Here is a 27,902-nt window from a genome sequence, read left to right as displayed (position 1 = left end):
TATCTTTAATTGTTCTCTAACAAAAAGATCCACTAGAAATTCCAGATTGTTCTTTCCAAAAAGTTAAAAACAAAAACAAGAACTCAGCCACCTGAATCAAGTTTCAACAATGTAGTATGTACAATAAAAAACAAAATTATTTATGAGCCAAGGGAACAAATTTGTCAAATTAATCTTAGCATATATGAGACAGGAAACATTCATTTTAACAAGAACAACACAGTAACGTTCGATTTTGATCTTGCTTATCTGGTAAATTGATACGTGTGATGGTAGCATGTAGGAAAATAAAAAAGCATGATTTGTAACCATAACATCTGAATTAGAGTATTGGTTCTGCTACTTTCTGATCATGTGAATTCATAAAAAATTATATACTTTGTATGGCCCTCAGTATCTTCATATAAAAAATAGATTTATAATTATTACAACTTCAGAACATTTTTCTGAGGAAAAAATAAGATAAATATTTTTTTGTAACTGTTTAGGGTCATAGATAAGCAATGAATTATACTTTTCTTGGAAAATCCTCTTACATAATGTTTGCATTCATTGGAGAAAAAGTATCCTTCAGAAGTTTCTCTGGACTCATTGATGCTCTTCTAATGAGATGCTTGATCAAGGGTGGCAACATTCTGCAGGAAAAGCAGCTGCTAACATCTGAGTAATGCTCTGTCCCCTCTCGATACATCTTCCTTCATCTCTGTGCTGAAGCCCACAGTCTGTATCTCAGAAGTCAAGGTTAAGTATGTGCTTTGCTTCACATTGAGGTTCTTGGTTGGGCTTTATTTGACAAAAGAAATGAGACTTCTAGGTCTTACCTGTTTTGGGTAAAGGAATATTTATTCACAGTCACATCTTTGCTAAGCATCATCTGTAATCAAGTTAAGCTAATTAGTGATCACTTTATAAGAAATAAAATACCATTTTGCAGCTTAAAGAGGATTTTACGGTCCAATATTTGAGAACAGAGGATGATAATACTGAAAAGTTTAATATTTTATCTGTCACTTTCCTGAGCTCCTATACTATATAGTCGTACCAAACAATCTAATATTTTGTTATACAGTTTGCAAGATTTTCTAGTTGTTTCATAAGTTTATGGTAGTCATGACTGTTGGAAAGGGGCCTCAAGTGATCAGCTGTGCTAATTAAGCAAGACATATTCTGTTCTCAATTTCATCATATATAGAATAAGGGAGTTAGTATATAATCAGAGGCTGCAAACAGTATTGTTTGTCCAGATTAGTTTATCCAGATTAGTGTTAGATGTTTTTAAATGCTCTTAGGTGGGTCAAACCGTTTCCAGATGTACAACAAGGTCCCACCACTTCTTACTGTCTTGCATCCAGACATTTTACACATTTTTGTGTCTTTTCTGACTCTAGAAACTTACAGTTTGGAATTTCTGGAATAAATTATTAACTAATTTCTTTTCAGTTTAAACATTCTATGAGAGTGATAAAGTAAATCCTAATCTACCCTGTGAAAACTGGATAACTTCAACAGGGATCTCTGATATTGTCAATGTGGTCATCTAAATTAATCTGGATACCATACTCTACAAACATTTTTTAAATGCTAAAGTATTGTTTAAAAAACTTACAGTAGACTTTGTTAAAGGATACAGAATTACAGCCAGATAGGAGGAATAAGTTATAGTGTCCTATACCACTATAGGATGACTATAGTGAACAACAATATAAGTTTCAATAGCTAGAATGAAGATATTCAATTGTTTTGAACACAAAGAAATAATAAGGGTTTGAGATAATGAATATGCTAATTACCTTGATCTGATCACTATACATTATATGTATTGAAACATCGCTATGTACCTAATGAATATGTACAATTATTTGTCAATTAAAAAATAAAATAAAATAGAATTTATAAAATATATTATTTAAAAAACTTATAGCAGACTTTACAAGAAAGAAAAATAAAATGCTAAATGCAAGGAGTATGAAGAAGAAGAACAAGAAAAGGGAGTGGAGAAGGAAGAGGAGGAGGAGAATGGGAAGTCAGAGCAGTAAGCAATGAGTTTACTCATGGTCTGTTCAAAAAAAAAACAGAAGGGAGGGAAATATTTGGAGGTTATTGGATGATGAAGCTACCTGATCATAAAAAAAAAAACATGTAAAGGAAGAATTCAAGGCCTTGGGACTATGCAAATGGGAACTGGAAATGGGATTCCTACATAAAGATGGGACCCTCAAAGTTTATACTTTAGGCAAAATGGGAAACTCAATAAAATCCATCCATTGGCCACAAGAAATAGCAAGGGAGCTTATTGCTCTACATTAAAGGAAAGCTTTCCATTCGAATTCAGGGCCTTGGCCCATTCCTTACTTGGAGTTAGAGCAAAAATAGCAGTAGTTCTTATATGGCCCAGCCATGCAAGAAATTGACTTAAATTTAATTCTGAGCCAGTGGTAGTCTAGGGTACATGATGTAAGTGAAATGCAAAACCACTTTGGAGGGATATTCCCATGACCAAGGTGACAAGGGGTTCTCATAGGACCACATTTAAGATGAGTTAACTTTTTCAAATCACGCAGCATGAAATAACCCAAACACCACAAATGCTTGATAATGTTTCTCTTCTTGTGTTTGCTCAGAATCTGAGGCAATAAAAGAACCATCTGAGAGTGACTATAAAAAATAAATATTTTAAATGGCAAACTACATAAAAGAAAGAATTAAAAGTGTAAGAAAAAAAGATACTTAATTAAATATAGGCCAATTTGACCAAAACAAGAGTAAACATTTATAAGTGAAAATGCAGTCTTTGATATAGAAAACCTCAATTGATGGGTTAAATAGCAGATTAGCCAAGGGTAAAGATAGAATTGAGTATAGAATGCAACACGGCCTAATAAAGATATCAACTATAAGAAAGCAAGGTTTAGGAGTCAAGAAGAACACAGTGAGAAAGTCTAATATACCATACCTCTTGTAAGAAATCTTGAAGAAGAGAATAGAATGATTGAAATAGAGGCGTTTTCAAAGAGATGAGAAAAATTTTCCATAATGATGGAATGCATGCAACCTCAAATTCAAAAAGCACAGAGAGCTCCAGAAAAAAGCTACATACGTAGGTGCATCATAGTGGAATTATAATAGAGCAAAGAAAAACAAATGATTCTAAAATTAGCCATGAATAAAAGACACATTTCTTACAAAGCACTGAAAAGTCACCTGACAGTAGACTTAGTCCAATCTGTGTTCCAAAATAAGTATGATACTCCCCTAATTTTGTGGGGAAATGAATGACCCCTACGAATCATAGTAGCAACTATTCATAATACACCAGTTACTAAGCTCTGATTTTTTAAGTAGGAGGGAAAATTATAGTTTTACATGGTAGTTAGCAACTGATAATATCCAGCAGTCTTTTAAAAATATACACAGAGTTCATGTTAAGCTATAGAATGTAGCTGGTTATAGTGAATTCTCAAACCATAATGTATAACTTTCATTTTCCTTCCCATTCAAAACATATCGGAATACTCATGAATGCGAATGCCACCATCCTAGAGATTATGTGAAAGTGGTCTAAGTTATAAATAGAGAAATAAACCATTACTGTACTAATTACATAACAGTAACAAATTACATATCAATGTGATTTGACATCAGTTTTGAGAAGTATTTGCACAAAGGCATATCCTATTTTGGGAGACATCCCTAAGGATCAGATACCTCTATTGTAGGATGGGCCTACTGTTGTTCTTAAAATGTATTTGTTTCACTACATTACAGGCACTAGTGGAGAATAGGAACTGAGAGAATAAATAGCATTTTTTAAAGTTGAGAAACCTAACAAAGTTAGAACTTTTTTGATTGATTTATTTTTCCCTTGTCTTTACAACTACAAAGGCTTCTAGCTCTGAATTAGACAATATTGATCACTGAGGTAGTTCTATTCAGCAGCTTTATTTACAGGAGTTAAATGCCAAACACTATTTTCATTAATGTCTGCATGAAGCTCAGATGTCTATGTTACAGATGTACTCTTAGTTCTTGAGGTTTTCACATCATTGATCAAAAAGGGGAAGAGGGTGTGTTTTTTGTTTGTTTGTTATTTCAATCCACATCACACATAATTCTAGATATTAAAAAATCTTTTTGAACATATTTAACTTAAATATCCTTTTAACGTTTGGTGCCTTTTTCCCATAGAAATTCAATTGGTTCTAAAAGTTTAACAACAATGTATATACATATGGATGACAAAGAAGAGGTAGAGAAAATAAAAAACATATATGCAGTCATTCGTCATACAGATTTTATTTCAGAAAGTAAATAACTGAAGTCAATATGTATAATATCTCATGAACTCAATCTTATTAATAGCATAAACTTTTTATATCTTCATAATATTTAGTGTGATGTATTTATCAGTTACAGGAAGTTTACTAATATAAGTGTGATTTTCTCAATTCCTCATTGTAGTTCTATCCATTTTTGTTTTAAGTATTTTGAAGCTCTGGTAAGCACATCAATATTCTAAATAATATTTTCATCCTTTGGTAGTAGATGGCTTTATGCATAATAATATTTATTTAATATTTATTCTGTTTGTTATTACTTTAATTGTACTATTCTTAGTTGATTATATTTGTCTGGTATAAATGTTTACTTCTTTCCTTTTGGTCTTTATGATTCATTATGCTTTGAGAGAAGTTCTGTTTCTCTCAAAGAAGGAATGAGAGCTTAATTACCGGATCTCCCAGCATGTAACAGCTATGCATTCTATAAACAGTACATTAAAAAAACTACCTGAGTGTTTTTCAGCCTGAACAAATGTAGGTAGATATTCCTGGGGAGTAGAAACTTGTACCAAGTGTTCCAATGGAATTGCATTTTTTTGCAACTTCACACTGAGAGCAGCCAGAATCATTCTGGTTGGTGCTTTGGGACAAAAACCATATTTGGGGGGCTAAAATATTCAGGTGAAGAAACCTGTGGCAATAAGGATTGACAGAGAATGACGGGGTAATCTAGGAAAGAAAAGAAAACCAATATTCTGTGTCTAAACTCAGCCTGAGTCTCTGGTTTACATCTGAATCCTACATGCCTGGGGAAAGCTGAAATCAGCTTGTAGCTAAGGCCTAAGAAACTGAACTTAGTTCTGGGCTAATGCTTACAACTGGTATGACAGTTTTCAGCCTGAATCTAACCACATTTTGCCTGCTAAAACAAAAACATTAACAGTCGTAGGAATAATATAACAAAATCCAGAATCTTCAAAACATAATATTCAAAATAAAAGCTAGGACGATGCAACCCCATCTCAAAGAAAACACAACCAGCAGATGCCAATCCTGAGATAACCTGGGTATTGGAATTATCAGGTTAGGACTTGTTGTGGGAAGTCAGGGACCCCGAATGGAGGGACCAGCTGAAACCACGGCAGAAGAACATAAATTGTGAAGATTTCATGGACATTTATTAGTTCCCCAAATTAATACTTTTATAATTTGTTACGCCTGTCTTTACTGCAATCTTTGAATATAAATTGTGAAGATTTCATGGACATTTATCACTTCCCCAATCAATACTCTTATAATTTCCTATGCCTGTCTTTACTTTAATGTCTTAATCCCATCATCTTCGTAAGCTGGGGATGGATGTTGCCTCAGGACTCTGTGATTATTGCATTATCTGTACAAATTGTTTGTAAAACATGTGTGTTTGAACAATATGAAATCTGGGCATCCTAAAAGAACAGGATAACAGCCATTTCCAGGGAACAAGGGAGATAACCATAAAGTCTCACTGCCTGCAAGGCTGGGCAGAACAGAGTCATAGTTCTCTTCTTTCAGAAAGCGAATAGGAGAAATATTGCTGAATTCTTTTTCTCAGGAAGGAACAGCCCTGGGAAAAGAATGCATTCCCGGAGGGAAGTCTCTAAAGTGCCCGCTCTGGGAGTGTCTGTCTTATGCAGTTGTAGATAAGGGATAACATACACCCTGGTCTCCTGCAGTGCCCCCAGGCTTGCTAGGATTAGGACATTCCAGCCTGGCGAATTCTAGTCAGACCGGTTCTCTGCTCTTGAACCCCGTTTCCTGTTAAGATGTATATCAATGACAATGCATGCACAGCGGGACATGGAACCTCATTAGTAATTCTAATTTCACCCTGGCCTTGTGATGCTGCTCTGCCCCCATTTGCCTTGTGATATTTTATTGCCTTTGAAGCCTGTGATCTCTGTGACCCACACCCTATTCATACACTCCCTCCCCTTTAAAAATCGCTAATAAAAACTTGCTGATTTTGCAGCTCGGGGGCATCCTGGAACCTGCCAACATGTGATGTCATCCCTGGAGACCCTGCTGTAAAATTTCTTTCTTTTGGACTCTTTCTCTTTATTTCTCAGACCGGCTGACACTTAGGGAAAATAGAAAAGAAACTACGTTGAAATATTGGGGGCTGGTTCCCCCAATAATGACTTTAAACCATTTGTATATAACTATGCTTAGTGTGGTTTAAAAAAATACATTGTAGATGAATGAAAAAATTGAAAATTATAGAAGAGATATACTTACAATATAAATGAAGCAAATGCAACTTTTAAAACTAAAAAATGCGATACCTAAAATTAAAATTTTACTGAATGGGCTTAATTTTACAGTGGAGATAAAAAGGAAAGAATCAGTGAACTTTCACATAGATTAATAAAAATCATCCAATCCAAAGAAGTGTAGCTTAAAAGCCAATTGACAAATGAAAATGAAATTCTAAAAATTATTAACTAATTCAAAAAATAGCAGGAAAGGGGGAACATATGAATTAAAAAAACACAAGAAACTAACCTAAAACAAATAATAAAATATTAGGCCTGAATCAAACCATTTAAATGATGTTACTATCTGTAAATGGCCTAAATACTTCAATTAAGAGTCAAATGTTATCAGAACAAATAAAAGAGCAAGAATTAACTGTGTGTTGTTCATAAATATTGTGTTTTAAGTATAAAGACAGAGATAAGTTGGGAGTAAACAGATAGAAAAAGATATACCATACAAACACTAAGCATAAGAAGGCTGAGTAATTATATTGATGTCAGATAAAATAGGCTTAAATACCAAAATCATTACTAGAGACACAGGGGGACATTTCAAAACAAAAAAGATTCAGTTCTTCAGAAAGTCACAACAAATTTTAGTGTCCATATGCTAACAAGAGAGCTTTAATGCACACACATATATATTATTGACAGAACTAAAGGGAGAAATAGACATTTCCACAGTTATAGTAAGAGTTTTTTAACACAGTTTTCTCAATTGACAGAACAATTTAAATAAAAATTCAGTAAAGACATAAAGAATCCGAATAACTATGCTAACTATCCTGACCTAAATGATGTTGTTAGAATACGACACTAACTGCAGAATACACCTTCCATAAAATGAATATGGTATGTTCACCAACATAGGCCATTTGCAACATCATTACACAAGTCCCAATAAATATAAAATGATCAAAATACTATAGAACAATTTACCTGATAACAGTAAAATTAAATTATAAATCAAAAACTAGGAAAATGCCACTATGTTTTCTTTTAAAATCGAGCATGGGTGCAAAAAGAAACTGAAAGGAGAAACATATGACGGCAAATCTCACAAAGAGCCAGAAAATCTTAATTTCATAATGTAAGGTGAGCATGTTGATGTGTGAAATGACAGCTTCTCAGTTTCAACAGCAGGAAAAGTATGCATGCACTGACAGTGTGAGTTTCTGCAGCTCTGGTTTTCTTCTTAGAAACAAAAGAGGTAATAGTGAACATGGAATCCCACAGATGATTCGTATTTCCAGGAAGCAACTTGTATTTATGGCATTGTGATTGGTATTGTGAACCATCTACAGCTGTCTATTTCCTTCAACTAGGAAAAAATAAAAGTTAAAAGAACAATCACAAAAGGAAATCCTCAGGCACAAATAAAGGTACCTGTACCTTAGAATAGAGTCCAGTCCTCTCTAAGACAATAACTTTCTACAAATAGCATGCCCCCAAAAAAATTCATCTGATTCAAAGATAAGAACAAAAAAAAAATCACAGGAACAGAATCTATACAGTTATACTTCCAGAAATATGGGAAATAGGGACAGAAAAACGACGTGGCAAATTTTTTTAAATTTACCAGAACAATGTTGCAATAGTAGAGATGAAAACTATGGCAAAATATTTTACCATAATTTTTTTAATCATCAAAGTAATATCCTCTCTAGAAGAGCATAGAGATGCAAGAGCTATCATAACATCTTAAGAGACAACAGATGGAGATATGACAAGCTTGAACATTTCAGAAAAAAATCAAAGAAAAGAAAACACAACACAGAAATGAAGGCAAAATTAGAACTAGCACAAGGAAAAATAGATACTACGATAAACTTAGTTACAAATACAGTAAGAAAAATATGCAGTTTTTTTGGTTTGTTTGTTTTTGTTTGCTTTTGTTTCGTTTTATTGTTGTTGTTGTTGTTGTTGTTTTTATTCTGAGACAGGGTCTCTCTCTGTTGCCCAGGCTGGAGTGCAGTGGCACGATTATAACTCACTGCAGCTATGAACTCCTGGGCTCAAGTGATTCTCCCACTTCAGCCTGCCAAATAACTGGGACTGCAGGCACACACCACCACACCTAGCTAATTCTTCTTATATTTTTTGTAGAGACAGGGTCTCACTATGTTGCTGAGGCTGGTCTTGAACTCCTTGGCTCAAGCAATCCTCCTGCCTTGGCCAACCAAAATGCTGGGATTACAGGCATGAGCCACCATGGCTGACCCAATAAGCAGAATTTAACTGAAAACAGTGCTATGAGAATCAAAGAGTAAATGACATAGAAGAAAGAAAAATTCCAATGTATACCCAATTGAAATTTCTCAACAGGATTTTTTTAAGTAAGAAAAGAGAAGGAACAAGTTATGGTATAAACAAAAAAAAAAAATCTTTCCAGAAATAAAGCTAAAACTAGAATCCACATATTGAAAGTATATACTACATCTCCTGGAAAATTGACCCTGAATGGTGAACACTGAGGTATATCGTAGTAAATAGTTGAATCTCAAAGATGAAGAGCCCTTTGGATATTCAGTCAGAAATATCAAGTAATTAGTATGGAGAAAATAATTAGACTGGCTTCATATTACTCCACAACCACAGCCAATTCTAGAAGAAAATCTTCATAAAAACTTCAAGGAAATAAAGACAGTTCCAATAATTTAATCAATGAAGAAATAACTGGAGAAAATTTATCAAAATGACTCTTCAGTATTGACCCCATGGGACTAAAATTAAAACAACTGTGGGGGTTATGGTACCAGAATGGGATGTAAATGTAATAATCTTTGGGAATGAAACTTGATAGGAGGAAGTGAAGAGATGGGAATTCATCTTTGTGTACTTTTTCCTTTATTTTTAATATTCAGGGCAAAAATAACATTAAAGTTAATATATAAAGTAATAGAGGCATACTATTATTTAGCAGTATGAAGTCAAACCCTAAGGACGATGACATAATTAGTTGTAATTAGATGATGGATAAAAGGCAAGGTGAAGGAAGGAAAGGGAGATACAATAGATACAAAAGTACAGTGTTTAAGATTAAAGATTCTGGAGTCAGACTACCTGTGTTTAAATCCTGACTCCACTAGTTTCTAGCTGCAAAACCTTGAGCAATTTGCTTAACCTTTTCTGCCTTGGGTCTCCAGCATAAAAATTTAGTGTAATACTTCCACTCACTTTTATAGAGTTGTTATGAGGATTAAATATCAATATATGCAAAGCACCTAAGCTGACTTATCAGTTTATTATATTACTTATGATGCTAATTTAATAATAATAATATTATCTCCCTATCATAAGTATATCCATCAGGGCTGGTCAGTGAAAAATAAAACCACTGTGATGCTCCAACAAAGAAGGATTTTAATATAATTTTGTAGTTTTATTTTTATTGTTCTGTCTGCTTATTATTACTGCCATCCTCTCCTACAGTTTCCTCCTCATTGAATAGAAGAAATCTGAAACTACATTTCCCAGAAACCCTTTCCTTGTGTGATTCTAAAGTCTTTCAAAAAACAGGCACTTGTGTGAGATCATAAAGATAAAACAAAAGAGCCAGTTGGCAACTCTGAACAATGGATGACAATTGTTGAGCAGCTGCATGAACAGATAATAGATAAAAGTTTTGCAGTGGCTTGAGGTAACTTTCACTCTTTTAAAACTATTAGCAGCTGAGATTAGTGATGGTGGCTTTCTTTGAGATTCACGTTTATTTTAGGTTCTGGATAAATTCCTATGAATCACTTTTTTCAGTACTTCAGACAAGTGAGATGGTCATATGGACTTTCCTATAATCCTGCCACTTCTTGATTTTATAAACTGCAGCAGAAGCTTCCCTGAACTTCATTTCCGCAGCTCTGACAAAGGCTTGTGAACCTCTAAATCCTTGTATTAAATTCTTTCCTACCGAATTCCTAAAAAGGACTTCTGGGAGAAGAGGGGCTTCAAAATGGCTGACTAGACGCATCAGGTACTTGCCTCCTCCACAAAGAGGAACCAAAATAGTGAGTAGATAATCACACTTTGAATAGATCATGAAGACAGAACATTGGAATTCAACAGATAAATGACAGGAAACATCTAAGACAAGGAAGAAGAGGGAAGCGAAGCAACTTGCACAGCCAGAATCAGCTAAGAGCCTGGAGAGGCTTCCCAATGCAGGGGAAAGGGTAAGTGAGAGACCCTCAGTGGTTTACATTCCCATGGTAGACTCCTGCAATCTTAGGCATAGGAGAGCCGCTTGACCCTCTCAGGCCCTGAGACTAACACAGGAAGCTGCCTGGAGACTATGAGATGGCATTGCTCCAGAGAGGGGAGCTCATGCTGGATCTCATACACCCCCCGAGTCCTCAGCAGTTGAAGCACAGCACCATTTTAAGAGTCCAGCCTCACCAGGCTGCATCCAGCCTTGGGGTTCAACAACCCCTGTGTCTCCACATCCCTGGAGCCCCAGTGACATCCCTCAGCCACAGCCACGGCCGCTGCCAACTGCTGCTGCCTAGGCTGAAGTGCAAGCCATTGGCAGTTATCCCTTTGCCCCCAGCAGTGGGGCTGCTGTGCATTTACAGGTGCCCTGAGGTCAGGCTACTGACCCACAGCGCCACCTAGAGCCAAAGTACACGCTTTCCAGCCACATGCCTGTGGCTGCTGCCACTGAAAGCAACACCACACTTCCAAGGGGCAGGGCCATAGTGCAGCTGCTGCTGCCTCCACCTGAGCATTTCACTGGGGACCTGGTGATCACCCCACCCCTGCCTACCACAGCCAACATTTGCACACATCAACAGAGGGTCTGAGGACAAGCTCCACCAGCTCAAGTTTGCCTCACCCCTGCAGTGCCCAAGCACATCATCTTGGGGGCCTGGGGATCACCAACTCTTTTTTGATAAAAGTGCCAAGAACATACACTGGGGAAAGTACACCCTCTTCAATAAATGGTGCTGGGAAAACTAGATATCTGCATGCAGAAGAATGAAATTGGACCCCTGTCTCTCACCATACAAAAAAATAAACTCAAGATGGATTAAGGTCTTAAATCTAAGACCTAAAGCTCTACAGTTGCTAGAAGAAAACATAAGCAAAACATTCAGGGCATTGATTTAGGCAAAGAATTTATGGCTAAGACCTCAAAAGCACAGGCAAATAAAACAAAAAATAGAGAAATGGGGCAAAAGCTAAAAAGCTTCTGCATAGCAAAGGAAACAATCAACAGAGTGAAGAAATAACCTCTTGAATGGGAGAAAATATTTGCAAACTATTCATCCATAAAAGGACTAATATCCAGACTATACAAGAAACTCAATTCAGTAGTAAATAATCCAATTTCAAAGTGGGCAAAAGACATGAATAGACATTTTTCAAAAGAAGACATATAAATGGCCAACAGGCATTTTTTTTAATGTTCAACATCACTAATGGTTAGAGAAATGCAAATCAAAACTATAATGATTTATCATCTTACCCCAGTTAGAACGGCTATTATTAAAAAGAAAAAAATAACAGATACTGCCGAAGATGCAGAGAAAAGGCAACTCTGGTACACTGTTGGTGGGAATGTAAATAAGTACAGCCACTGTGGAAAACAGTATGGAGATTTTCTCTAAAAAAAATTAAACATAGAATTATGATACAATCCAGTAATCCCACTACTAGGTATTTATCCAAAGCAAAGGAAATCAGTATATCAAAGGGATACCTATACACCCATGTTTATTGTGGCGCTATTCACAATAACTAAGATATAAAATCAACCTAAGTGTCCATCAATGGATGAGTGGATAAAGAACATCTGGTATATGCACATGATGGAATACTATTCAGCCATAAAAAATGAAATAATGTCATTTGCAGCAACATGGATGGAACTGAAGGTCATTATATGAAGTGAAGTAAGCCAGGCACAGAAAGACAAACATCACATCTCCTCACTCATATATAGAAGCTATAGAAGCGAATCTCATGGAGATGAGAGTAGAATGATACATATCAGAGGCTGGGAAGTATGTGTGAGTGAGGGTGCCAGGAGAATGAAGAGAGGTTGGTTAATGGGTAAAAGCATACAGTTAGATAGAAAAAATAAGTTCTAGAGTTAAATAGCACAGTAGGGTGACTATAATTAGCAACAATGTAGTGTATATTTCAAAATGGCTAGAAGACAGGACTTCATATGCTCCCAACATATAGAAATAAGTAGTTGAGGAGATGGATATACAAAATAACCTGATTTGATTATTCTACATCCTATGCATTTAAAAATATTTAACATACCCAATAAATATGTACAAATATTATGTCAATAAAAAATAAAATGAAAATTAAAATAAATTTTAAAAAATTCCTAGAATGGCTTCTGCTTTACTGACCAACCCTAATTAATATGTTCATAAAAATAAATATTAAAATAGAGAATTATAATTATTAAGTAAAATATTCATGGTAAGTGAATAAAATATTATTACATATTAATCTATAAAAGCAAACTTTTCTAAATATCTGAAGAAACAGAAAACAAAGCAAAGAAATAATTCAATTAATAAATAATTTTTTTAAAGGCATACAAAGAGAAAACATAACATAAAATTTTGACGAAAGTAACTGAACTCAACATTCACTAAAATAAAAGGTTAAATGGATCACAAAATAATTGCTGTGGAAAAAGGATACCTACAACAAAGTGATTTAGAAAGACTGAATACGAAAACAAAAGAATGTGCACAGAATAGCAGATATCATAACCTTAATATCAGACAAGGATGAAGATGATGTAAAAGCTCTAAATGAAAGAACAAAAAAGTACTATTGTATAATGCTAAACATTAAAATTCACAATGAAGTTGTAACAATTATAAATGTTACAACTAACATTTTACAGTTTTAAATGTTGCACCAAATAACATGGCTCAACATTATTATAGAGTCAAAACAATAACGTATAAATTTTTTAAGTAGACAGAAATGATTATTGGCAGTAGTTTTATTCATGCACTCATTTTGTGTTAGGCCAAGTGGACGAATAACACAATTAGGAAGGTGAAGTTATTGGATATGTATCATATTCTATACCTTGAACACAGAATTCATTTTCTATTAAGAAACACTTGAAACATTCTCCCAAAACGTGACTGTATATTTTGCTAGAAGAAAAACAGTTTTTCAAAATGTAAAAGTAAAACAATGTGAATAATATTCATTAATCATAACTCAATTAAAGTAAAAGTTAATGACAAAACCATAAACAAACAAAAAATGTGTTTTAGATGCTTTCTGTCAAACAAATCAGAGAGAAAGTAAAACCTTAAATTGTAGAATACCTAACAAATAATGATAGCTAAAACACTACTTATTAGAACCCTGTGATGCTTCTACAGCAGACTTACATACTTATATTTCACAGACTTACATACTTATACTAGCAAGCAAATTTAAATATATGATCATCAAGCTTAAAAAGTTAGGGGGAAAAAAGACAAACAGAAAATAAGCCAAAGGAAATCAGAAGTCTGAAATTAAAATGATAAATATTAATGAATTTTATTAAAATAGTTGATCCTTTGAATAAAACCACAAAAGCCATAAATGCTTAAGCTACTCTAATCAAAATAAAACATGAGGGTGCTTCTTAAAGGGAAGAATATTAAAATAACCATAGATGGAGACATCTAAAAGAATAATAAGACTCCGTTATTCAAGTTTATCCAAACAAATTTATTACAATGAAATGCATAATATTTTAGAAAAATGTAATGTACCAAAATTTACTCAAGAAGGCATAAAAAAATCTATCATTACTATTGGAGGGTCAACAATTTCACAGCATTTCTATCCTTGGACTTTATCTTGCAGATACATTTGCATATACGAAAAATGATATATACACAAATTGTTTACTGAAAATCGTTTGTAATGACAAGAAATTTGAACAACCTAAATGCTGTCTATAGGGAATGGGTTAAAATGAATTATGATACAGTCATAAAGTGGAATGCTATGTAGCTCAAACGATCAAAGAAACAAAAGCAATACATTATTAATATATAAATAAATATATACATGGGACAATCTTCAAGATATATTGTAAAGTAACAAAAAGTGAGGTGAATAAATGAATGTATAGTACTCCAGCAGTGCTTTAAAAGTGAAAACAAAAGATAATTATATTTACTTGTAACTTGTATGTGTGTTTGTATATGCGTACACATATATATACATACAATTTTTCTAGAAGTATAACGGGAACCTTATAATAGGTTCTATGAAATGGAGCTAAGTGCTTAGGGGACAGAAGTAAGACCTTTTTTTATTTTTTACCCTTTTGTACATTTTGATTTTTTTTTTTCGCACTGCAACTTCTGCCTCCGAGGATCAAACAATCCCTCCCACCTCAGCCTCTTGTGTAGCTGGTACTGCAGACACAAACCACCACACTGTTAATTTTTTTTTTTTTTTTTTTTTTTTGCCTTTTGTAGAGGCGGGGGTCTCACTTTGTTGTCCAGGATGGTCTTGAACTCCTGGCCTCAGGCAATCCTCCCTCCTTGGCCCCGCAAAGGGCTATGATTACAGGCATGAGCCACCAACCACACCTGGCCCACTTTGAATTTTGAATCACGAGAATGTTAATTTTAAAATACATTTAATTTAAAGAACAATAAAAGAACAGCAGCAGAATCAAAAACCTCTTTATCAAGAGGGCAGCTGAAAATTAATGGTTGATTTAGGTATTTGGTCTCCAAATCATAGCCCTTACCTCCCACAATATACCCAAAGCAAAACTGGGAAAATCTAGTATTTTTCTATTTTACTCAATCACCTCGTCCTTCCGTTTCCAAGTGAAATGGGAAAGTTAATACATGTGGAGACAAAATGGAATATAGTTTTAAAATTCAAATTAAATATTTTAAAATAATTGAAAGTTATTAGGAATAAAACCAATTTCAAAATTTAACTCACAAAATATACATAGTTGTTTGGCTACAAAGAAAAAAAGGCTTTGCTATGGAGACCCTCGCTTGTAGTACATACCAAGGAGCAATTGAATCTTAATTCAGGTTTAATAACTCCTTTCTGGTTTGGAAATTTTCTGCTAAAGCTCTTCTATAGTATGGAAATGAAAGAGTTCTAACAGACTTTTCCACCTCAATTATAGTTGGCTTTCAGAAAGCAGGAGAGAACTTATACAAGTAGAACAAGGTTTGGTACATCCTAACCTTCCTCGATATTTCATTAAAATGTCATTAAGAAAATTCAGTTCTCAGAGTCTATTTTTTATTTCAGAAATGTAATGCAATTCACAATCTAAGTTGCTCTAGTTGGTAGAATGTAACATGGGTCTCATTCAACCATTGAAAAAATAATTCTAATCTTTAAAAGGTCTGTTTTTTATTTCCAGATTTGCAAACAGCTTGCGGTGTAACATTGGATGACTCATAATATTTTGATTTCCAAGTCTAAACCTTTCCAAATTGGGCTGATAATATCAACAGCTTGAAGCCATTTCTTTGTAATGTTCTTAATGAAATAATGTTTCAGTAATAGTCAGTCTTGGGGTCTGAAACAGTCCCTTAGGTTTGAACAATACAAGCCTAAAAGATTTAACCTGCTGAGGGCAGAGTAAAGCAAGAACAGTTTTAGCGTATCAGGAATCATTTAAGCTACATCTAAGCATAGCTGCCTGCTAGTTTAACTATTTTGTATAAACTAATTGGCATGTTAGAATGGTGTAGTCAGCCATGTGATCCACTAATAATTTAGTGCTAACTGCCTAAAGAGTAATTAAGGACCAATTATTTTAGATTGGTCGAGTTGGTTTGCTATATAGATATATAACTTTAGTGAGCTTTTCTTCTAATTTCCTTAATGTTTACTAATTTTTTTGTTTATTAAGCAAACTGCAAAATTCTTAATCCAGAGCAAGCACTTTCTAAAAAATATCCTTTAGGGGCTGGATGTGTTGGCTTATGCCTGTAATCCCAGCACTTTGGGAAGCAAGGGCAGGAGGATAGCTTGACCCCAGGAGTTCAAGATCAGCTTGGGCAACATGGTGAGATCCCGTCTCTCCAAAAGAATGAAACAATTAGCTGGGCCTAATGGTGAGCACCTGTAGATCCAGTTACTCGGGAGGCTGAGGCAAGAGGGTTGTTGGAACCTAGGAGTTGGAGGCTGCAATGAGCTATGATCACGCCACTGCACTCCAGCCTGGGCAACAGAGACCCAGTCTCTAAAAAAATAAATAAAATAAAATAAAATAAAATACAATAAATGTTAAAAAAAAAATCATGTACACTGCAGTGTCTTTCATGAATAGTAGCAAATGTCTTACCTACTAGGTCTTACCTACTAGTCTTTGGTAAAACTCTTCATCTTTAATCTGCAAGTTTAAATCCTGCTATCCTGGGTTTTTATTAAGCTTTTTTTTTTTTTTTTTGAGACAGGGTCTTACTCTGTAGTGCAGGCTGGAATGCAGTGGCACGATCACGGCTCACTGCAACTTCCACCTTCCGAGCTCAAGCGATCCTCCTTCCACCTCAGCCTCCGGAGTAATTGGGACTACAGGCATGCACCACCATGCTTGGCTAATTTTTAAATTTTTTTGTAGACAAGAGGTCTCACTATATTGGCCCAGCTGGTCTTGAACTCCTGGACTCAAGCAATCCTCCTGACTTGGCCTTTCAAAGTGCTGGGATTACAGGAATGAGCCACCCTGCCTGGCCTAAACAAATGTTTCATTGTAGTAAAATATACATAAAATTTACCATCTTAACCATTTTTAGGCATACATTTCAGTAGTGTTAAGTACATTGTTGTGCAACCATCACCATCATTCATGTCCAGAACTCTTTTTACCTTTCCAAACTGAAACTTCCTTCCCATTAAACAACTTCCCATTTGCCTCTCCCCAGCTCCTGGCAACCACCAATCTACTATCTATTTCTGAATTTGACTACTCCAGGTATCATATATAAGTGGAATCATATAATATTTTTCCTTTTGTTACTGGCTTATTTCACTTAGCCTAGTGTCCTCAAGAATCATCCACATTTTCACCTGTGTTAGAATTCACCTCCTTTTTAAGGATAAAAATATTCCTTTGTCTGTATATACAACTTTTTATTGTATTAATTTATTGATAGACACTGGGATTGCTTCTGCCTTTTGGATATTATGAATAATGCTGCTACGAACATAGTCGAACAAATACCTGGTTTAGTCCCTGTTTTTACTTCTTTTGGGTAAATACCCAGAAATGAAATTGCTGGATCGGATGGTATTTCTATGTTTAATTTTCTGAGGAATTGTCATACCATTCTCCATAAAGGCAGCACCATTTTACATTCCCACCAACAATGCACAGGTTTTCCTATTTCTCTACATCTCCACCAAAATTTATTTCATTTATTTTTTACAATAGCCATCCTAATGGGTGTGAATGTATAACCTTAGTGAATCTTGACTAAATGAAATGAATAAAAACAATTAAATAATGTTCAGTGTTGTTTAAAAGCTTTTAAGCCATGAAATCCATTGTTTAGACTATGCAAACGCTTACTCTCTAAAAGGCATAGCAACATGGCCATTCTGTTTGAAATGAGGTTGGGGCAGCAGAGCTCTGCCAAGTTTCCAGGCTTCCAGCCCTCTTTCTTTCCTGTGATACCGTTAAGGAAACACCCCAAATCAGTAAACAGTAACAAATAGCTCAAAATATCACTACTTCAGACCCATAAGTGTTCAGACTTGTAAACCTATGCTTTGGTGCCTAGAATAGCCGCCATTTCAGTCTATAAAGTTAGTTTCAAAAGTGAAAGCAAAGAATTTAAAACTCAGAGCTACACTTAAATCTGTTAAATATACTGTGTAATCCTACAAGTGCCCTCACAGTTCCTTGGCATTTGAAAGTATTTTGCAAATCCATATTATCCCTTAATCCTCTCAAATTGACTCAAAATGCATTGACATCATTTAAAAAGTAATTTCAAGCTGATGAACCTTTTACTGTCCTTGTATTTTAAATCCAAATAGTGTGGAATTTAAATTGCTTGAACATCCAATCATGTCTATATGTGTGATTATCCAACAAATATACTCTACAGGAGACACTACTTAGTGGGTTCCCAATACCCCATTACCCTCTTAGTGAAATCCACATTCATGAGTGCTTCTTCTAATATGTGTATGCATATCATAGTTTCTAAATCAATTGGACAACAAAAAGGCAGCATAGTATAATGGTCAAGTGTACAGACTCTGGAATCAGGCTGCTTGAGTTAGAGCCTAGTTCCACTACTTACAAGCTGTGCCACCTTAGGCAAATCAAGTCCCTTCTCTGAGCCTCAACTGTCTGATTTGTTACACAGGGATAATGTTGGAACCTATTTCAGAGAATTGCTATGAGGATTAAATGAACCAATATTTATGAAGTAATTAGAACAATGCTTGACATGAACACCATAAATCAAATTTGATGAAATCTTTTTCTCTTCTGATAAAAGTTATGTTATAGCTATATTTCCCTAGAGATCTGTTTCATTCTAATATATGTTGTCTATGTGCTACCTCACTTAGTAAAGCCGAGAAACTGCATATGGATTTAATCAGTGTCCTTCCAGAAAGTGTTTTAAATGCCACTGGGATGGGAGCTGGTTACTGCAAGCACTTTATAATCTGGTGACTGCTACATTTCTTGTCATCTCCCATCAGTTTCTTACATGCCTCTTTGATTCAAGTCATAATGAAATATTTATAATTATCCAAAAGAATGATGCTTTTTCAAACCTCTACACCTTCCCACATCTTGTTCCTTCTTCCTGAATTATCCTTGTAACACTTTTTCTTCTAGCTAAATAACATGAATTTTCAGTACTGATTGAGAAATCGTGATTAGCTGGTGAATATTATTTCAGTTCTGGGCATGATGACAGACTATCAAAACAATCCCCAAATCAAGAAACTCCATGGGGAAGCAAACACTAGATATTCCATATTAGCCTTCTCAGCATGTTACAGCATAAAATTCATTCAACCTAATATATAACTTAAGTCTCTACTATATAGAAAAAGAAACCAGGTCATCATGGCCACCATACTGCATGTAACCAGAGCACTGGTTCCTCCTCTGCCTTTACTCCATTCTCTCTCTCTTTTCTCTGGAATCTGTCTCTTGAGAGTGCTCCTTAGTACTCCTGGTTCAACTATACACCATTTTTAAGCACTTGTTACCCCTCAGAAATTCTGGGCAGTTTCCTCGTAAGTTGTCATTCCTTTTCCGTGCATGCTAGTGGATACCCCTGACCTCATTGGTGTAACTACTACCCAGAGGTAGAACATATTCAAAACCCTCATACTACTTCCCAGTCAATAGCCCCCTGATGTAACCACTATTTTGACTTCTGTCATTGTATATCAGTGTTGGTTGTTTTTAAACTTCATATAAATAAAATAAATATAGTATGCCCTTTTTCACTCAACATTATTGTAAATGAGATACATTCATGTTGTTCCATGTTGTATTAGTTTGTTCTTTTCATTGTTCTCTTGTATGAATTTACAGCAATTAACCTAAATATTATATTGTTGACATTTGTGTTATTTCCAGTTTTGACCATTATAAATAATATTTCATAAAACTTTTCATATCTTTTAGTACAAATATGGACTTATTTTGGGGGGAGTATACCCTAAACTGGAATTCCTGGGTCACAGAAATACATGTGCATTTGTGTGCGCAGACACACACACACATGTGCACACACACACATACCTCCCTTCCAAGATCAAATATTAATTATCAGAAAAATGACTATGACTCTAAACCCATAATGAAAAAGAGAATCAACAATAATTTATGAGGTACCTTCTGTCTTTTATGACCTATACTAGGCATGACTGGCCCATAATTTGTAAGACAGATTGTTTTCTAGTGAAAAGCATATTTAACATGGTAAGATAGCCTTGGTTCCTTTCTTTTATTACTCACCATTCTCCTATGCCTGTCAGGCTTTGCCCCTTCAGACACGCTTTATGTAAGAAAGAGCCATAATATTGCCATAAATGCCTCTTAATATCCACTCTTTTAGCTAGGAAAATTAAGCTAGGAAAACTTCAGATGCCAGTAATTCCTAACCAGGGGTCTTTCTAGTCCATAAACTCTGAATAGGAGAGGAAGTATGTGGTATGAAAGTAAGAGGTGGTTTAATTCTTCTGGTTACATAGGGTTAGATAAGAATAAAAAGCATAAGGCATTTTCCCAGTCATGTTACAAAAAGTATAAGGTGTTGGTAAGTATTAGAAGGAAAAAAAGTGTTCTAGAGTTGTGGAAAATGATAGTTTAAAAAAATTGAGGTTTCTTTACTACAAGAATTATTGATACTCTTAATATTTTGTGAAGCTCTAAGTTAGTGATGCAGACTTTATTATTTCCCAAACTTATTGAATATGAAACTATTTTCTTGGACTACCTAGTAACATTTTTTTGGAATCAATGATTATTAGAACCCATCTTAAGAAATACAGCTATAGGCAAATAATGCCATGCAGCCAAACAAACTGAGTCACTTCCAAACTGAGTCACTCCATAGGGACTGGAGAAGAATCTTGCAGAGTTTTGCTCTGTCAACAGTTACTTCCAGCATGACTAATATGCTCTAGGCCCTATATTAGATTCAGGGGAGTTAAAAATGATAAGACTCAGGCCCTTCTGTAGAGTTACTGACAAGCATGAGTAGTGCCTTCTTATGCAAAAACCATCTTATTCAGGGCTAGAATCCTAGAGCAGCTTTTTAAAAATTAAACTTTGTTGTTAAATTGATAACAAAAATTGTACACATTTAGGGTGTATAACGTGATGTTTTCATGTATGTATACATTTATCAAAATGTATAAAAGGAATGGCTAAATTAAGCTAATTAGCATATCCATTACCTCACATATTTGTCATTTTTTGTGGTGAGAATATTTAAAATCTCTCAGCAATTTTCAAGTATACAGTACTGTATTAGTCCGTTTTCACACTGCTATAAAGGTACCACCCAAGACTGGGTAATTTATAAAGGAAAGAGGTTTAATTGACTCACAGTTCTGCCTGGCTAGGGAGACCTCAGGAAACTTAAAATCATGGCAGAAGGGGAAGCGGGCATGTCTTACATGGTGGCAGGAGAGGAAGAACCTTATAAAACCATCAGATGTCATGAGAACTCACTCACTATCACAAGAACAGCATGGGGGAAACCACCCCCATGATCCAATCACCTCCTTCCCTCAACACATAGGGGTTACAGGCCCCTCCTCCAACATGTGGTGATTACAATTCAAGATGAGATTTGGGTGGGGACACAGAACCAAACCACATCAAGTACATTGTTATTAACTACAGTCACCATGTTGTACAAGAAACCTCCTGAACGTTTTCCTCCTAAGTGAAATTTTTCATCTTTTGACCAATATCTTCTTAAATAACTCCCATGCCCCCTAACTCTGTAACCACCATTCTATTATCTACTTCTATGAGTTTGAATTTTTAGATACCACACCTAAGTCAAAGCATGAAGTGTTTGTCTTTCTGTGCCTGGCTTATTTCATTTAGGATAATGTCCTCCACGTTCATCCATGTCTCAGATTACAGAATTTCCTTCTTTTCATGGCTGAATAGTACTCTATTGTGTCCATATAAGACACTTTCTGAATCCATTCACCCGTTGATGGACAGTTAGGTTGCTTCCATATCTTGGCTATTGTGAATAGTGCTCTGGAGCAACTTTCTTACCTAACAGTATATACAGGAGCATTGTCTTTTGGGGGTTGCCTTGTTTTTCCTGTTTCTTTATGAATAAAAGTATATATCTCCCACAGTTCTGACTAGCATTTGTAGTAGTCCTGGCTTTTAGAATTACAAGATACTGTATTTGGATAATACAGTCATAAGCCACATAATGACATTTGGTCAAAACAAACTGCAAATACCATGGTCTTCCCATAGTTTTATAATACCATATTTTTACTGTACATTTTCTATGTTTATATAGTTTTAGATAAATAATTATCATTGTGTTACAACTGCCTACAATGTTGAGTACAGTAACATGCTATACAGGTTTGTAGCCTAGGAGTGATAGGTTTTACTATATAGCCTACGTATGTTACATAATTTAGGTTTGTGTAGGTACCCTTGTATTAGTTCATTGTCACACTGCTATAAAGAACTACCCGAGAGTGGGTAATTTATGAAGAAAAGAGGTTTAATAGACTCATAGTTCCACAGGCTTAACAGGAAGCATGACTGGGAAGCCTCAGGCAACTTACAATCATGGTGGAAGGTGAAGGAGAAGCAAGCAACTTCTTCTCATGGCAGCAAGAGAGACAGGGCACAAACGGGGAAGTGCCATATGCTTTTAAACCATCAGATCTTGTGAGAACTCACTCACTGTCATGAGAACAGCAAAGGGGAGTTCTGCCCCCATGATCCAATCACCTCCCACCAGGCCCCTTCTCCAACACGTGGGGATGACAATTCGACATGAGATTTGGGTGGAGGCACAGAGACAAACCATATCAGCCCTCTATGGTGTTTACACAATGATATGATTGCCTAAGGATGCATTTCCCAGGATATATTCCTGTCGTTAAGAGATACATGACTATACTTCATATTTTTTTAACATTTTGCATGTCCTTTATCTCATTAGAACCACTCAGTTTCTGTGATTATTAGACAAAAGAGAGATTATTTTCATTAGACCTATGGAGAAATTGAGAGAGAGTTAGCATGGAAGTCCGCAGGATGGAGTGGGAGAAAAGAACTGAAGAAGACGCCAAAGACACATACCCTGGTTCCCTAGCAGCCACTAACTAGATACATGACTTTTTACAGTTGTTTATACCCCTTTTCAAATAATGATAAAACCTTTTCTATGTACCTGTTAGAGTTGTTGGGAAGCAAAATAAAACTTAGATAAAATACTTTGCAAAAATATAAGCACTAGGCAAATATGAGGTATTCTTATTGACTTGCTCACAGCTATATGCTTCATCAGAGATAAAGTCAGTATGAGAAACCAACGCTCTTGAATGAATCTAGTGCTTTTCCAAAATATTAAGATGTGGGAAAATAAAACAAATAGAGATTATTGAATATCTTCCTAAACCCTTTTCATAATTCCACACTTGACCTGCAGTAGCCTGAGCAAGCTTTTTAAAACATTAAAAACTTTGATCATGTAATTCCTTTACCTAAAGCTGTTTGATGGCTTTCCATTGCAATAAAAATAGGATCTGCACTCCTTTTTGTGATCTACAAGACCAGGCCTGATCTGGCTGATGCCTATCTTACCAATCTCTATTTAGTGTTTTCGTTATTTACTACGCTCCAGATGCAAGTAAAGTAAAATATTCATTTTACTTCCTTGAATTCTCCAAGTTCTTTCCTATATTAAAGCTTCTTTAGGTGCTAGTTCCTTTGCTTGAAATGACCCCTCTGCCTTCATCTTCATATTTTGGATCTCAGATTAAATGCTATTTCTTTAGAGAGGGCATCATACATATTATATATCTCATGGTACTTACCCTCATAGCACCCTGCCTTTCTTTATGGCAAAGTCTTTATAGCTTTTGTAATCTTTATTTAAAAAAAAAAAAAAAACACAGGCTGGGCGCAGTGGTTCACACCTGTAATCCCAGCACTTTGGGAGGCCAAGGTGGGCAGATCATGAAGTTAGTAGTTTGAGACCAGCCTGGCCAAGATGGTGAAACCCAGTCTCTACTAAAAATACAAAAATTAGCCAGGTGTGGTGGCAGGCGCCTGTAATCCCAGCTACTCAGGAGGCTGAGGCAGGAGAATCACTTTAACCTGGGAGGCGGAGGTTGCAGTGAGCCAAGACTGCACCATTGTACTCCAGCCTGGGCGACAGAGCGAGACTCCATCTCAAAATAAAAAATAAAATTAAATAAATTAAAAAAAGAAAAAACAAATGAAATTTTTTGTGTTATTATTTTTAAGTGTTTCCTTTCCCTGATGTACTATAAACTTCATGAAAGCAGAGACATTGTAGGTTTTTTTTTAAATTAGGCTGTATACAATGATTATCACAATAACTGAAACATAGTAGCCATTCAATAAATGTTTTTTTAATTAATTAACTTGGCTGCACACTACTTTTTATCAAAAGCATCAATGCTGTGTTTGAGAAAAGAAAGAATACTGCTTTATGAATGTAAACAGTGTGTGACTAAGCCTTTAGTTTGAAAGAATAATCATTAATAGTATTGAATATTTTTAATTATATTGCTATGTTTTTAACCTGTGATTCCCATCTGAAGCATGTTGGTATTCCTTCATCCCTCACAGCCCACTGCCAGCCACCATCTCCTTTTGCCTTTACTGTCAACACCTATTTCTCTGGTTTCATACAAACTTTGAAAGAATACAGAACCTCCTGACAAATGTAAATCTGCTGGGCAAGAAAACAGAGTCACCACTAATGGGAAAGATATGTTAACTGTAATAGCTATACACTATGCTATTTTTTAAGGAATTTTTAGCATTAAATAAATATTTCCCTTAATCACATATTACTTTGATCATTATTTAAAAGAAGTAGAAAAAATAAATTTTAATTTTATTACATTTATTTTATAATAAATAGCAACAGAAGACAAATATCAAATTCTGAGGCATCAGGTAAAATTTCAGTGTTCCTTTCTCTTCATGTCCCAAGAGACCACTCCCGCTTTCCAAATGTTGCAGTTTGTATTAAACAAATAGCTCATAGACCATGCCGCTGCTGGGTGTCTTGCAAAGACCTGTGTGTTTTGTTAAACTCTGAGCCCATCTGTGGCATTCCTGTGCCAACATTAGAAATGATCTGTAAAATATTTAACATCTTCAGTGCTTCAGGATTCCTAATGATTCCAGAATAGTAAGCATTGACTATAAAATATCTTGTATGAAAAGGGAAAAAAAGAAGCATGTTTTCTATTGTTATTCTTTTTTCTTTTCTTTAAACACATTGTCACCAGTCAATTCAGTAGTGTTGCAGGCCGCTGTTTATTCCTTCTTTTACTCATGCATTCTTTTACTCATTCACTCCTTCATTTTTTTATATTGAAGTAATTATAAATTAACTTAGCAATTCCAAGAATAGCAGAGACTTCCCATGTATGTTTCACTTGACTTTCTCCAACGACATCTAACAAAACCACAGTACAATTAACAAATCAAGAAATTGACATAGTAGTAAAACAGTTAATCTACCCATTTTATTCAGATTGTAACAATATTTATATGCATTCATTTTTGGTGTATAATTATGTAAAATATTATCACATGCATAAATCTGTGTAATCAGCACCACAATCAAGATGCACAACTGTTTTATCACCCTAAAGAAACTACCTCATACTATCCCTTTATAGTCACACACTTTAGGCAGCCCTAACGCCTGGTAAACACATCTGTTATCTATCACTGTAATTTTATTACTTTAAGAATGTTATGGAAATAGAATCATAACAAGGTAATCTTTGGAAATAGCTTTTTAAAATTCAGCATAATGTCCTTGAGAGCCATACATGTTATCTGTATCAATAGTTTGTTCCATGTTATTGTTGAGTAGTATTCCATTGTAATCCATTCATCAGTTGTAAGACATTTGGGTTATGTACAGTTTTTGACTATTACAAATGATGCTACTACAAACATTTCTACACAGGATGTCATGTGAACATATGTCTCCATTTCTCTTGGGTAAATAGCCAGGAGTGAAATTGCTGGGTCACACGGTAAATATATGTGGTCCTTTATCAGAACTGCCAAAATGTTTTCCAGAGTGACTATGCCACCTTAAATTCCCACCAGCAATCTGTGAGTGATCTGCTTTTTCCAAATCCTCGCCAGATTTTGATGTTGCCATTAATTTTATTTTAGCCATCTTTTAGGTATATGGTATGATTCACTTCATGGCTTTAATTTGAATTTCTCTAATGGCTAATCAAGTTGAACACCCCTGCATGTGCGTATTTACCATCTGTATATCCTCTTTGGTAAATGTCTTGTCCTGTCTTTTGACCATTTTTGAACTGGATTTTATTTTCTGTTTATTTTAAAGTATTCTTTAAATGTTTGGTATGTAAGTCCTTTGTTGGAAATGTGATGTACAAATATTTCCTCCCAGTCTGTGGCTTATGTTTTAATTCTCTTAACATGGTTGTTCAAGTACAAAGGTTTCTAATTTTGACAAAAGCTAATTTTCAATTTTTCCTTTTATAGATCACATCTTTGGTGTCATGTCTAGGAACTTAATGCCTAATTCTAAATCATGAGTATTTTCTCCTGTACTTTTTTCTAAAACTTTTATAGTTTTACACTTTACGTTTAGAGCTATAATCCAGTTAAGTTTCATGTAACTTGTGATAGTTAAGTTGAAACTTTCTTTTTTCCTTTTCTTTTTTAACCTGTCAATATCTAATTGTTAAAAGACTATCTATCCTTCTTCCTTTGAATTGCTTTTGCACCTTTGTCAAAAATTAATTCATCATACTTACTTGGGTGTATACTGGACTCTGTATTCTGTTCCATTGATACAGATCTATTCGTTTGCCACACTCTCTTAATTACTGAGTCTTAAAATAAGGTAATGTGATTCTTCCCACTTTATTCTTCTTTTTCAAAATTGTTTTAGGTATTCCACATTCTTTGTTTTTCCATATACATTTTAAAATCAGCATTTTAAAGATATCTACACAAAATCCTGCTGGGGTTTTGCTAGGGATCGTATTAAATAATAAATTTGGGGAAAATTAACATCTTTGCTACTTTGAATTTTCCAATCTATAAACATAGTAGGCCTCTCCATTTAAGTCTTCATTTATTACTTTCTTCATTATTTTGTCGTTTTCAGCACATAGATCATGTACATGATTTGTTAGATGTATACCTAAATATTTGGGTTTGAGCTATTATAAATGATATTATAATTTTAATTTTTATTTCCATTGCAAAATTTGATTTGTTCATTACTGGTATATAAAAATATGATTTATTTTTATGTTATAACTTTGTGACAATGCTAAATTCACTTGTTAATTCTAGGAGTTTTTAATTTTTTTTAATTTTTGTAAATTTCTTTCACAACGAACACAGTATCTAAGAGATTTTTTAGATAGCTTCCTTGAGATTTTGTACACAGATAATCATGTAGAATGACTTTATTTTTGGTATTAAGTTTTCACCACAACTTTGTGAACAAGGGACTTGTCATAATGTTTTTCTCTGTCATACAGACTGTTCAAAGTTTTTAAATTATTTTTTCCTTCTTTAATTCTAAGGCCTCAAATCAAGTAATACCAT

Source organism: Nomascus leucogenys, chromosome X (assembly GCF_006542625.1).
Source record: "Nomascus leucogenys isolate Asia chromosome X, Asia_NLE_v1, whole genome shotgun sequence".
Taxonomy (NCBI): Eukaryota; Metazoa; Chordata; class Mammalia; order Primates; family Hylobatidae; genus Nomascus; species Nomascus leucogenys.
The sequence above is the reverse complement of the archived record's forward strand: the minus strand, read 5'-3'. Positions refer to the sequence as shown.